Genomic DNA, 9,719 nt, shown 5'->3' on the forward strand with positions numbered 1-9,719 from the left:
CAATTTATATTTTTTGCATATATATGGTATAAACTATTTATATTTGAATAGTATAATTAAGATGTACACAATATAATATATATAATCAAATTAAAAATGAGAATAATTTGTGGCATTGGTAAACTAATCTGCTACAATTTTATTAATTCCATAAATATAGAAAACGATTATCCATTATTAATTACATGACTATAATTCCTTAAACAACCGTATCACAACAAAAAAATTATTAATTATTATTATTATATTATAGTAATTAGGATCATTAGCAGTAAAATAATGTCTTAAATAAGGAAAAAAATTAAATAAGGGAGAAAAATAATAAGGAGAGAGTAAAAGAGATATCTATTAATTAGGATAGCATTAAGTTTGAAATTATAATTATCTTATTTTTTAAAACTGTTATATATGTAATATTGAAAAAGTAATGTTATAAGAAGAGTTTTATGTAAAAATTTAAAAGGTTGGGGTTATATGTAATAATAATAAAAGTTGGAATTGAAGTTGAAAAATTGTGAAAACACAAAAAACCTGTTTTTCCTTTTTAGACAAGTTTTTCGAAATTATTTTTCGAATTTTCATGACCAAACACTACAATTTCCAACTCCGAAAAAATATTCCGGAAAAAAGGAAAAAATTTTCATGGCCAAACGGGCCTAAGTAAAACCAGTAATTTTAACCATGCCTCTACTATTAACAAATTTGTTCTAACAAAAAATGTAGGATAATACGCAAAGTTAGTTATTTAGGTGACGATCAAACATGTGACTATCCAGTAATTTGAACATACACTTTTCCACGTAGTAATCCTCCAAACTTAATTAAGGATTCGTTGGTGGGAAGGGACAAGGAATAACTTATTTTGAGATTAAATTTAAAATGAGTTAATTTTGTGTTTGATAGAGATAAAATTAAGAATAACTTACTGGGATAATACTCAAATGAATACCTGAACTTTATCTGAATTTACTGTTGAGAATACTAAATTTTGCGGGGTCCTATAAAGTATTAAAAAATCGTTAAAAATCTTTTTTTTTTTTGGGTCAAATAGCCCCTCAAACATGAAGAATAAGAGTCCATAAACATAAAACTTGAGTATCTCATCCGATTTGGAGTGTGAGTTTGAGTTTTCAGATTTTAGGCATACAAAAAGTGTTTCCGAATTGCTAATGTACAGAAAACTGAAGATTAAGGTTTAAAACAAGATGAAAAAGCTGAGTAAACTCCACGTCCTCCATTAAAGCTTGTTGTAAAAGCTTGAGTTTGAATTTTGATTTTCTGTAAACAGGAGTGTGTAGTATATTGAAAGATCGAGAACATTTTGAGTTCACATCCAAAATTTGAAGCGATTTTGGTGAGTTTTGAGATGGTTTTGGACCATTTTTGATATTGAGTTTATTGTAGAAGGTAAAGAATAGTTGAAATAAAAACTCAAATTCGTTTTGAAGAAATAACTTTTTCTAAATTGTTGAGATCACCACACTTGATAAAGCAAAGTGTCTATTGAAAAATTCCATTGCTAACAGACTTGAAATTTACCAACGGGATGTTTGAAAATAATATTATATCATTTTCAAATCATTATTACAAATCTGAAAATCAACTTTTACTTGGGTTTCACTTGTTTCCCTGCATCCCCAATTTGCATTGAGAATTTGCGATTTCATCGGAACCTTGCAAGTCGCCGAAATTTTGAGCTTTTCATCGGAACTTTGCTATCAATTTCCTGCATCTCCATTCCGCTTGGAATTTGGAATTGATTCACTGAAATTATTTGAAATTTGATTTGTAGGAGTAATAGGACACCTGCAAAGTTCAGTATGCTCAACTACAAATTCAGACAAAATTCAGGTATTTTTCTAAATATTATCCTTGACTTATTTCAAAATTAGGTATTTGAAAAAGTAGTAGTGTTATTTTTATTCTTTATTGAGGATGGAATAATAATTTCAAAATAATTAATTTCTAGATAATTGATCTCAGGATAACTTGTTTCCTAATAAAACGAATCCCAAAGGTGCTCATGTATTGATATTCATCAGTTGTCGAAAAAGTACAACTTACATACATATTATAATTTTCTGACGAAAAATGTTCAACTAATCACCTTTTGACCTATGAGATTTATATTATATTTGTGGTTTAACTGAGTAAAATTGTTGTGATATTTAAAATTTATATAAAAGTGTTATAACTTGCAATTTTTCTCATGTGAATATGATTAAAAAATATTTTTTTCATTCATTTTTTGTCTACTATTTTAAAAATAAATTTTCACTTTTACTTATCACTTTTAACATATCAAGAAAAGATAATTATTTTTTTCATGTTTATGCTTAGCATTAATTTTTTATTCTCCAAATCAGAACATTTCGAATTTCCCGTAAACTGTTGGTTATTCACCAAGAGATCATCTAGTTCTCAAAGTCCCATGAACGCTTGGGTTATTTATGAAGAGATCAACATATCAAATGTCATCTTTGTAAAGTCATTGTATGACATTTACAACGATCAAATACATTGCAAGAAGATTCAAATCATTATATATTCGAGAAATACACTATTAATGATTCTTGAATAATGAAAATAATTAAGAGAGGAAGAAAATTATACTTACAAATATTTATCGACAAAATCTCTGTTTCTTCATATTTTATTTATAATTATAATTTATTTTTCATCAAATTAAAATTTATTGCAAATACTATTATTCATGAATTCTTATGGACCATCAAGAATTTCTAATGGATGAACTTATCACATTTCTTGGTGAATCATCAAGACTTTTGCACTAATTGTGACGTAACATTGGAAAAATTGTTCACAAATTCTGATGGATCTGAAAAGTTTATGACAAATTTCATCAACACAATTTTGCTTAAAAAGAATGATTTTTTAAATTATTTTTCAAGATTTATTTTCTTTATTTTAAAATAGTTGATCTTTATTAATTTCGCATTCTTCTTAATAAAATATTTATTAGGGATTTATTTTATCAAATTAATCTTATTAATTATACTTTGAAAAGATAAATCTGAATATATACATTTTATTTAGTCATTTAATGATAAGGATAGTATTGAAGAAATATAATAAAACCTTCTTAATTTCATCAAAGAAATAACTAAATTGAAAGAAATATTTTTAGAAAGAATGTCAATTAAAACGAAATGTAGGGAGTAATATTAAACATCAATTATTAAAAATAGTTGGTAAAAAAGTCATGTCAATTGTTATTTTCATCTAAACTCAAACAAATATAATAAATAAAAATAAATAGAGAAATAGTAAATATTTAGTCAAAGTTTACCTAATTTAAGTCTTGAAAAACAGAAAGTACCTATCATCCGCGAGAAAAGGACTATATTGTCCAAAATATGATGCAACTTAGGGAGGAAATATTGCATTCAGAGTTGACTACACACAATTTTAGTTGTTGAATTTTGAAATTGTTCGTAAATTTGAGTCAATTCAACATTGACAAACTCTGTTATGCTAATATGTACTCTTAATTTATTTTTTACTTGTTCAATATATTAAAATATTTTTTTATTTATCTAATAAAATTATTTATTTTTTTAATTTGTTTTATTAAGTAAGCATTTCTCAAACTTATTAAAGTACTTATTTTATATAGTCAAATTTAAATTCTCAGTATATAGTAAATAAAACAAATTTAGTAAAATAAATGCCTAATTATTTTTTTTTCAAAGAAAGTGCAAAATACATGTGGGAGGGACAAATAAAAAAGGAGTTAATAACCCAAATGGTCACTCAACTTATAATTTTTACTTACAAAGTCACTCAACTATGAGTGTCTTACTTACAAAGTCACTCATTCTATTTAATTAAATTTTTTTAATTATAATTTGCTAAAATGTAATTTTGTTTAACACAAAAAAATTAAGAAATAAAAAAGATTTTCATTTAAACAATCAATTTAATGACCCGTCCATATCTAAATTTCATTTAAATGGTTTAAATAAATATTTTTTTTATTTCTTAAATTTTGGTTTTACGACTTTTTTTTGTGATTACTCTGTAATTGAAAGTATATATAGTCATACAGATCATCAATTAATATCCTCAAATCACAATTATTTGATTGTACAATTTTTGCTGCTAATTTTACCTCGTTGCAGTGTATATATTATAATATTACAATGTTTAATAACATTTGCTAATGTTTTGTGTCATATCATTTTAGTTTAAAATCTTTAACGTTTGCTTTTATCAACTTATTGGGAATAAACTTCACTGTATTTATTTGATGCATGTGTATATTATGCAAGTGGTAGTATAAAAAATTGCATTATGATAGAAAAATCCATTCAGTAAATAAGTGACATAGAAAGTTAATTAAATCTAATTAGTTAAATGAATATGATTCTGAAAATCTTAAAAATTAATATTAACATTATAAGTGAATAGATATAAACTATTTAGGATATTTTAAATTTTTAGAGGATTAAATGTAAAGTAAACATGAGAATATATCATTATATGGTTCAAATGATTTTTTTTTTAGAATTTTGATTTTAAATAAAATTTCATGTAAGCAAATTTTAATGAAAAAATTAATTAAATTGGTTGAGTGACTTTGTAAGTGAAACACCTTAACTAACTTTTAAAGTAAAAATCAAAGTTGAGTGACTTTCTGAGAAAGAACCATTAGTTGAGTGACTTTTGAAGTAAGAAACAAAGTTAAGTGAGTTTCTGAGAAAAAAGTCATAAGTTGAGTGATCATTTGAGTTATTAACTCAATGAAAAAAGGGAACAAATGGACTATCTCTAATAAGAGAAAAAGTATGATCATTTAGGACTCGTTTGGTAGAGTGTATAAGATAATACTGAATATGTTATATTAGTAATACTGGATTAGTGGTGCAGAGATTAGTAATACTGTGATTAGTAATACTGAAATTGTTTTTTATACAGTGTTTGGTTTTATGTATTAAAAGTAATATGTATTGTTATATTTTAAAAAGAATATTGTTTGTTTACAAAAATACCCTCGATATATTATAACTTTGTGTATTTTTTTTTTTTTGCAAAAGTTTATTATTCTTTTTTTAAAGTAAAAAAAGTTAACAATATAACAAATTATTTACGTTAGAATTTTTAAGTTTTAATCATTCACTTACAAAAATTATTTTTTTATTATCTTTTCTTTGTTTGTTCATCATTTGCTTGTTGTTCTCACTTTGTGTTGTTTTTAAGTTGGAGGGAGGTACGTATAACTTTTGGATGAGACAATAAAATCATTATTAAAATAAGATTCTATTCTATAGAGTGTTAAAATTAAGTAGAAAAATTATTTTTATTTATGGATATCCTATTTACAAAATTAAAGCTTGTATGCAATTTGTTTTCGAATTTTGACCAATAAATATTTTTTTAGTTAATGGAGTAGTTTCTTTTATAACTAAAATTATTTGGAGGGATATTATTATTTTGATAAATTGAAAATAAGTAACTCATATTGAATAAATTGAAAAAGATTTAGAAAAAAATTAAAGAAATTTGAGGACATTTTTATAAATAATAATAAAATTTGTAAACTAATTTATTTGAATAAATTTATTAGTACAAATATAAAAAATAAAATTAAGAAAATAAAAAAATATTTAAAAGAATTTGAGGAATATTCTTGTCTTTATACATACTAATCTCATGGAATTGAAACCCATGTATTACTAATACCACCATATGTGATGTATTAGTAATACACCCGATAATACCATGTAGGGTGTATAACTAATACATGGTATTAGTAATACATTGGTTCAAAATCCTATCAAATATAGTATTAATTAATACCAAACTTAATACATGGACTATTTCTCTTAATACGGCCTACCAAACGACCCCTTAATCTAAAAATTTAACTGACTAGAAATGGCATATTAGACATACTTAATTAGTTTTTCTGTTCACTTTTATTTGTCCATAATAAATTTTGCACTTTTCTTGACAAATGATAAATGATATATATACTTTATCATTATATCTATCTTAATTGTTATACGCTATTTACCATACATGAAAAATAATTCGGAATGAACAGTGAATACAAAGGCTAAAAAGAAAAGAAATTATCTTCCTCTCTATATGTCGAAGATTACACATAAAAATGATAATTTATTTTTGATACATTGGATAAGTAAAGTGAATAGAGAGTATATCTTGTCTCAAATTACAGTTTGAAATAAATTGTACTCAATAATAAAAGAACAAATTCATAAACTTTTCATTTTTTCTAATTCATAAACTTTTCAGTATCAATTTTGCAAATAAATTTATGATGTCAATGTTATTTCCCACAATATAGTCGGGTATGTAGAATCTGTATCTTACAACACTAACTTCAACTTGAGTTCAAGTATAAACAAGAACACAATGAAGTATATCAAATACCCTCAACACAAGATCACAATGACCTTTCCAAGAGGTGTATTTTATTTTGCAAATTAAGATAAAACAGAAAATAGCCAAGTCGTCCGAATTCACGGATTTTTCTTAAGGAAATAATCCCTCTCACTGTATCCGAGGTTGTGGAATTTTTCCTCTCAGGATAAAATGGCTAACCAGACCAACAGTAGCGGTACCTCAAACGGTTGGAATTTCTTCGAACTCACAGAACATTTTGAGTGATCACACAGAATATTTTTGAGACAAGAAGAGAGTTTTTAATCTGAAAATTTCGTATGCAAACCTGTGAATGAAACCAGGTTTTTATAGCCACAAGATGCCTCTTTTGAAAAGTGGCAAAGGTTCATCTAAAAGGTGTAACCTTTTCTGAAAATTCATGTCTATTCGTCTAAACATTGTGACTGTTTTGAACAGGCATGCCATTTCGTGAATAAGTGTGTCAGTTCATTGAAACAATGCATCAGTCTGAAGCAGTGCATCAGTTCAGTTTTGAAACTGTGCACCATTTCAGTGAAAAATTGCATCAGTTCGAAACTTTATCTGAAGCATCTGTTCGAAATAGCTTCTGCATGCATGCTTTCGTAATGAAACTGAAATCATATAAATGGAGTATTAAACACAGAAAACATTTACTGCGTTACTGTTGGTATTTTCGAAATTTAAATAAATTTTTTTCAAAAAGATAGATCTCATCGATCGATCATCAAATCCAAATTCGAAGCCGAGCGAGCGACGACGACGGCACGAGACATCTCTTATTTCTTGCCTCACTTACCATGTGGAGTAAGTGTTTATCGTTATAAACACTCCAAAGTTCCTTTCTCCCACCAATGTTGAAGAATTAGTGAACTTTTCAATTTTGGGAGTACACTTTTTAAATTGGTGTCTCTTCTTCTCCATCATTTTTTCTCCATTTTCCATTCACATTTCTACGAATCCAACAGTGAATACTGATTGATTGAAGTGATAAGTGAGAACGCATCATAGGTTTTTCTTATCCATATTTTTCTTGCAACCAAACTCCTCCCCATTCCCTAGCGATTTCTTTCCAACTGTAACTATTATACAAATATTTGAAGCAAGCCAAAAATTGTAGCAAAATATAATTCCTCCTATTCATTTTTCTGTTCATGTATATTAAAAATAAATTGATTAAAAATAGCTAGTGTTAGAAGAATCAACATACAATTAATTAATTTTTTTAGATTTATTTTTGTTTTTCCTTTGGTACAAAATGATGCGTATGTTATATATCATAAAAAATGTATCATACAAGAAGCGAGGTGTTGTGCAAGCAGCAAGGGAAATTGATTTGGCAAAGTAAAAGCAGCATTATTCTTTTGATTAAATTATCCTTTTAGTTAATATTAATCTCCCCTGGTTTTGTAAGTATGCACTTGGTGGTTAATAAAATGTTAATTACCCAAAAAAAAATATAAAAGTAAAATGGATCAAAAGCTTCGGAGGAAATATCAGTTGATAAGGCACTGATTAATTAATTATATTTTCCCCTCAAATAATATGATCAGTACCATACTGCTTTCTAGTCTAACGGCTGCATTTATTTTTTTTTAAGATTCAGACGTCTGAATCAGAATGCACGTCTAATTAAGATGTTATCTCTAAATCTGAAAACCGAATGATTACGACTATTTGTTTTTCAACATCTGAATATACAAAAAAAAATTATTTGTATACATAATAAAATAAAAAATATAATTCAAATAAAATATTAATTATATATCAGAAAAGTATGTAATTTAATGCAACAAAATTATTATTTGATTGTAAAAAAATATTTATGTTTGTTAGTAATAGTGAAGATGGTTTATAATGGTGGTTGTGGTAACAACGATTGATGTTAGTTATTAGTAATGTTAGTTGTTGGAAAGAAGGAGCACGTGTTTGTAGTTTTGATGATTGACAAATACGAACCCAGTTCACTACTTGTTGTCTCTTGTATGTTGTATCATGTGAACCAGGTCCCAGAATAAGTGACGTGAATGTGGTATCATGTGAACCAGGTCCCACAATAGGTGACGTGACTATACAAGGAAATCAAGGACTAATAAGAAAGATTGATGCCACGAAATAAAGAAGAAAATAAATAAAAGCACAAGAAGGAAAGAATGGAGCAAATAAGAAAAGAAATTAAGAGCAAAGAAGGAAAGAAATAAAAAAAAGAAATGGAGTCTAAAGAGTAGTCAAAGTTTTCTTATATGATACAATCTCATTATAAGGAAAGGAGTTACATATTTCCTCACAGGAAACCAAGTTCCATTTGAAGAAGGAGTCCAATTCTGTGATATTTTAGGGCATGACAAATCTTCAGCATATATATGGCAAGAAGATCATTGAGAGTCGCACTTATTGCATATCCACAAAATTAATCATCTTCAGAGCAATAGCTATCGGAGCAAAAACTACAGGAGTTCATCAAGCAAAACAGAAATCTGGTTCACAGTTTCTGTTCGAGTTTGCACAACTGAATACTAAAGTGTGAGAAGTTTAAGACTAGAGTTAGTAGTCGTTGTTGAGTTCATCAGTTGGAGTAAATTAATGAATTTCGAGTCTGTAATAGGATAGATTCTAATTTGTAATCTTTTCTATTATTGTTATTTAGTTGTGAGTGTGAATAATAAGAAGCGAGTTTGGCTTCTTATTTGTGGGGTGTTGTAACAAGAAGCGGGTTTGACTTCTTGTTTGTAAGGTGTTGTAACAGGAAGCGGGTTTGACTTCTTGGAGCGCTCATATAGTGGGTAGAACAGTTGGAGTAAACTGTGGAGTTGTGAGTTAAGAGTTAGGTTCTAGGATTTCGGGGTTGTTATCTTGAACAAAGCTCTTTGAAATTAGTGAATATTTGTGGTGAAATCCTACGCAATGTAGGTCGTAGTTTTTTATTCCCTTAAGCAAGGAATTTTCCACGGTAAATTTGTGTTGTACTTTATTTTACTATTTGTTGTTTACTGCAAAATCCGAGACCAGGTTCCTAATACGTGTGGTGGGATTAGTTAATTTCTATATTAGTCATGATAGTTGTGATGGTTGGTATTGTAGTGACTATTATGATGGTGGCGATTGATAGTGGTGGTGGTGGTTGTGATGTGACGTTGCTTGATGTTAGTAGCCGGAGTTGTTGATTGTGATGGTTGAAAAATGAATGAATAATGGTTCAATGTTTTGATGCTAGTTGGAGATATTGTTAGTTGTGATGGTAGAGATGGTTGTTAGTAGAGATAAATTGTAGCGATGATAGTGATTGAAGTGATGGTAGAGGTGACGTTACT

The 9,719-nt window shown here is 27.4% G+C and overlaps 1 long non-coding RNA gene across 1 annotated transcript; it reads left to right on the forward strand.

Annotated features, from left to right (window-relative positions):
- The first annotated feature begins 936 nt into the window (after positions 1 to 936).
- On the forward strand, positions 937 to 9,306 carry LOC107877292. The gene is made up of 3 exons (XR_001676296.2): positions 937 to 1,354; positions 1,793 to 1,851; positions 8,457 to 9,306. It is a non-coding gene; the product is annotated as an uncharacterized LOC107877292 (long non-coding RNA).
- Positions 9,307 to 9,719: the final 413 nt, after the last annotated feature.

Source organism: Capsicum annuum, chromosome 7, assembly GCF_002878395.1.
Source record: "Capsicum annuum cultivar UCD-10X-F1 chromosome 7, UCD10Xv1.1, whole genome shotgun sequence".
Classification (NCBI taxonomy): Eukaryota; Viridiplantae; Streptophyta; class Magnoliopsida; order Solanales; family Solanaceae; genus Capsicum; species Capsicum annuum.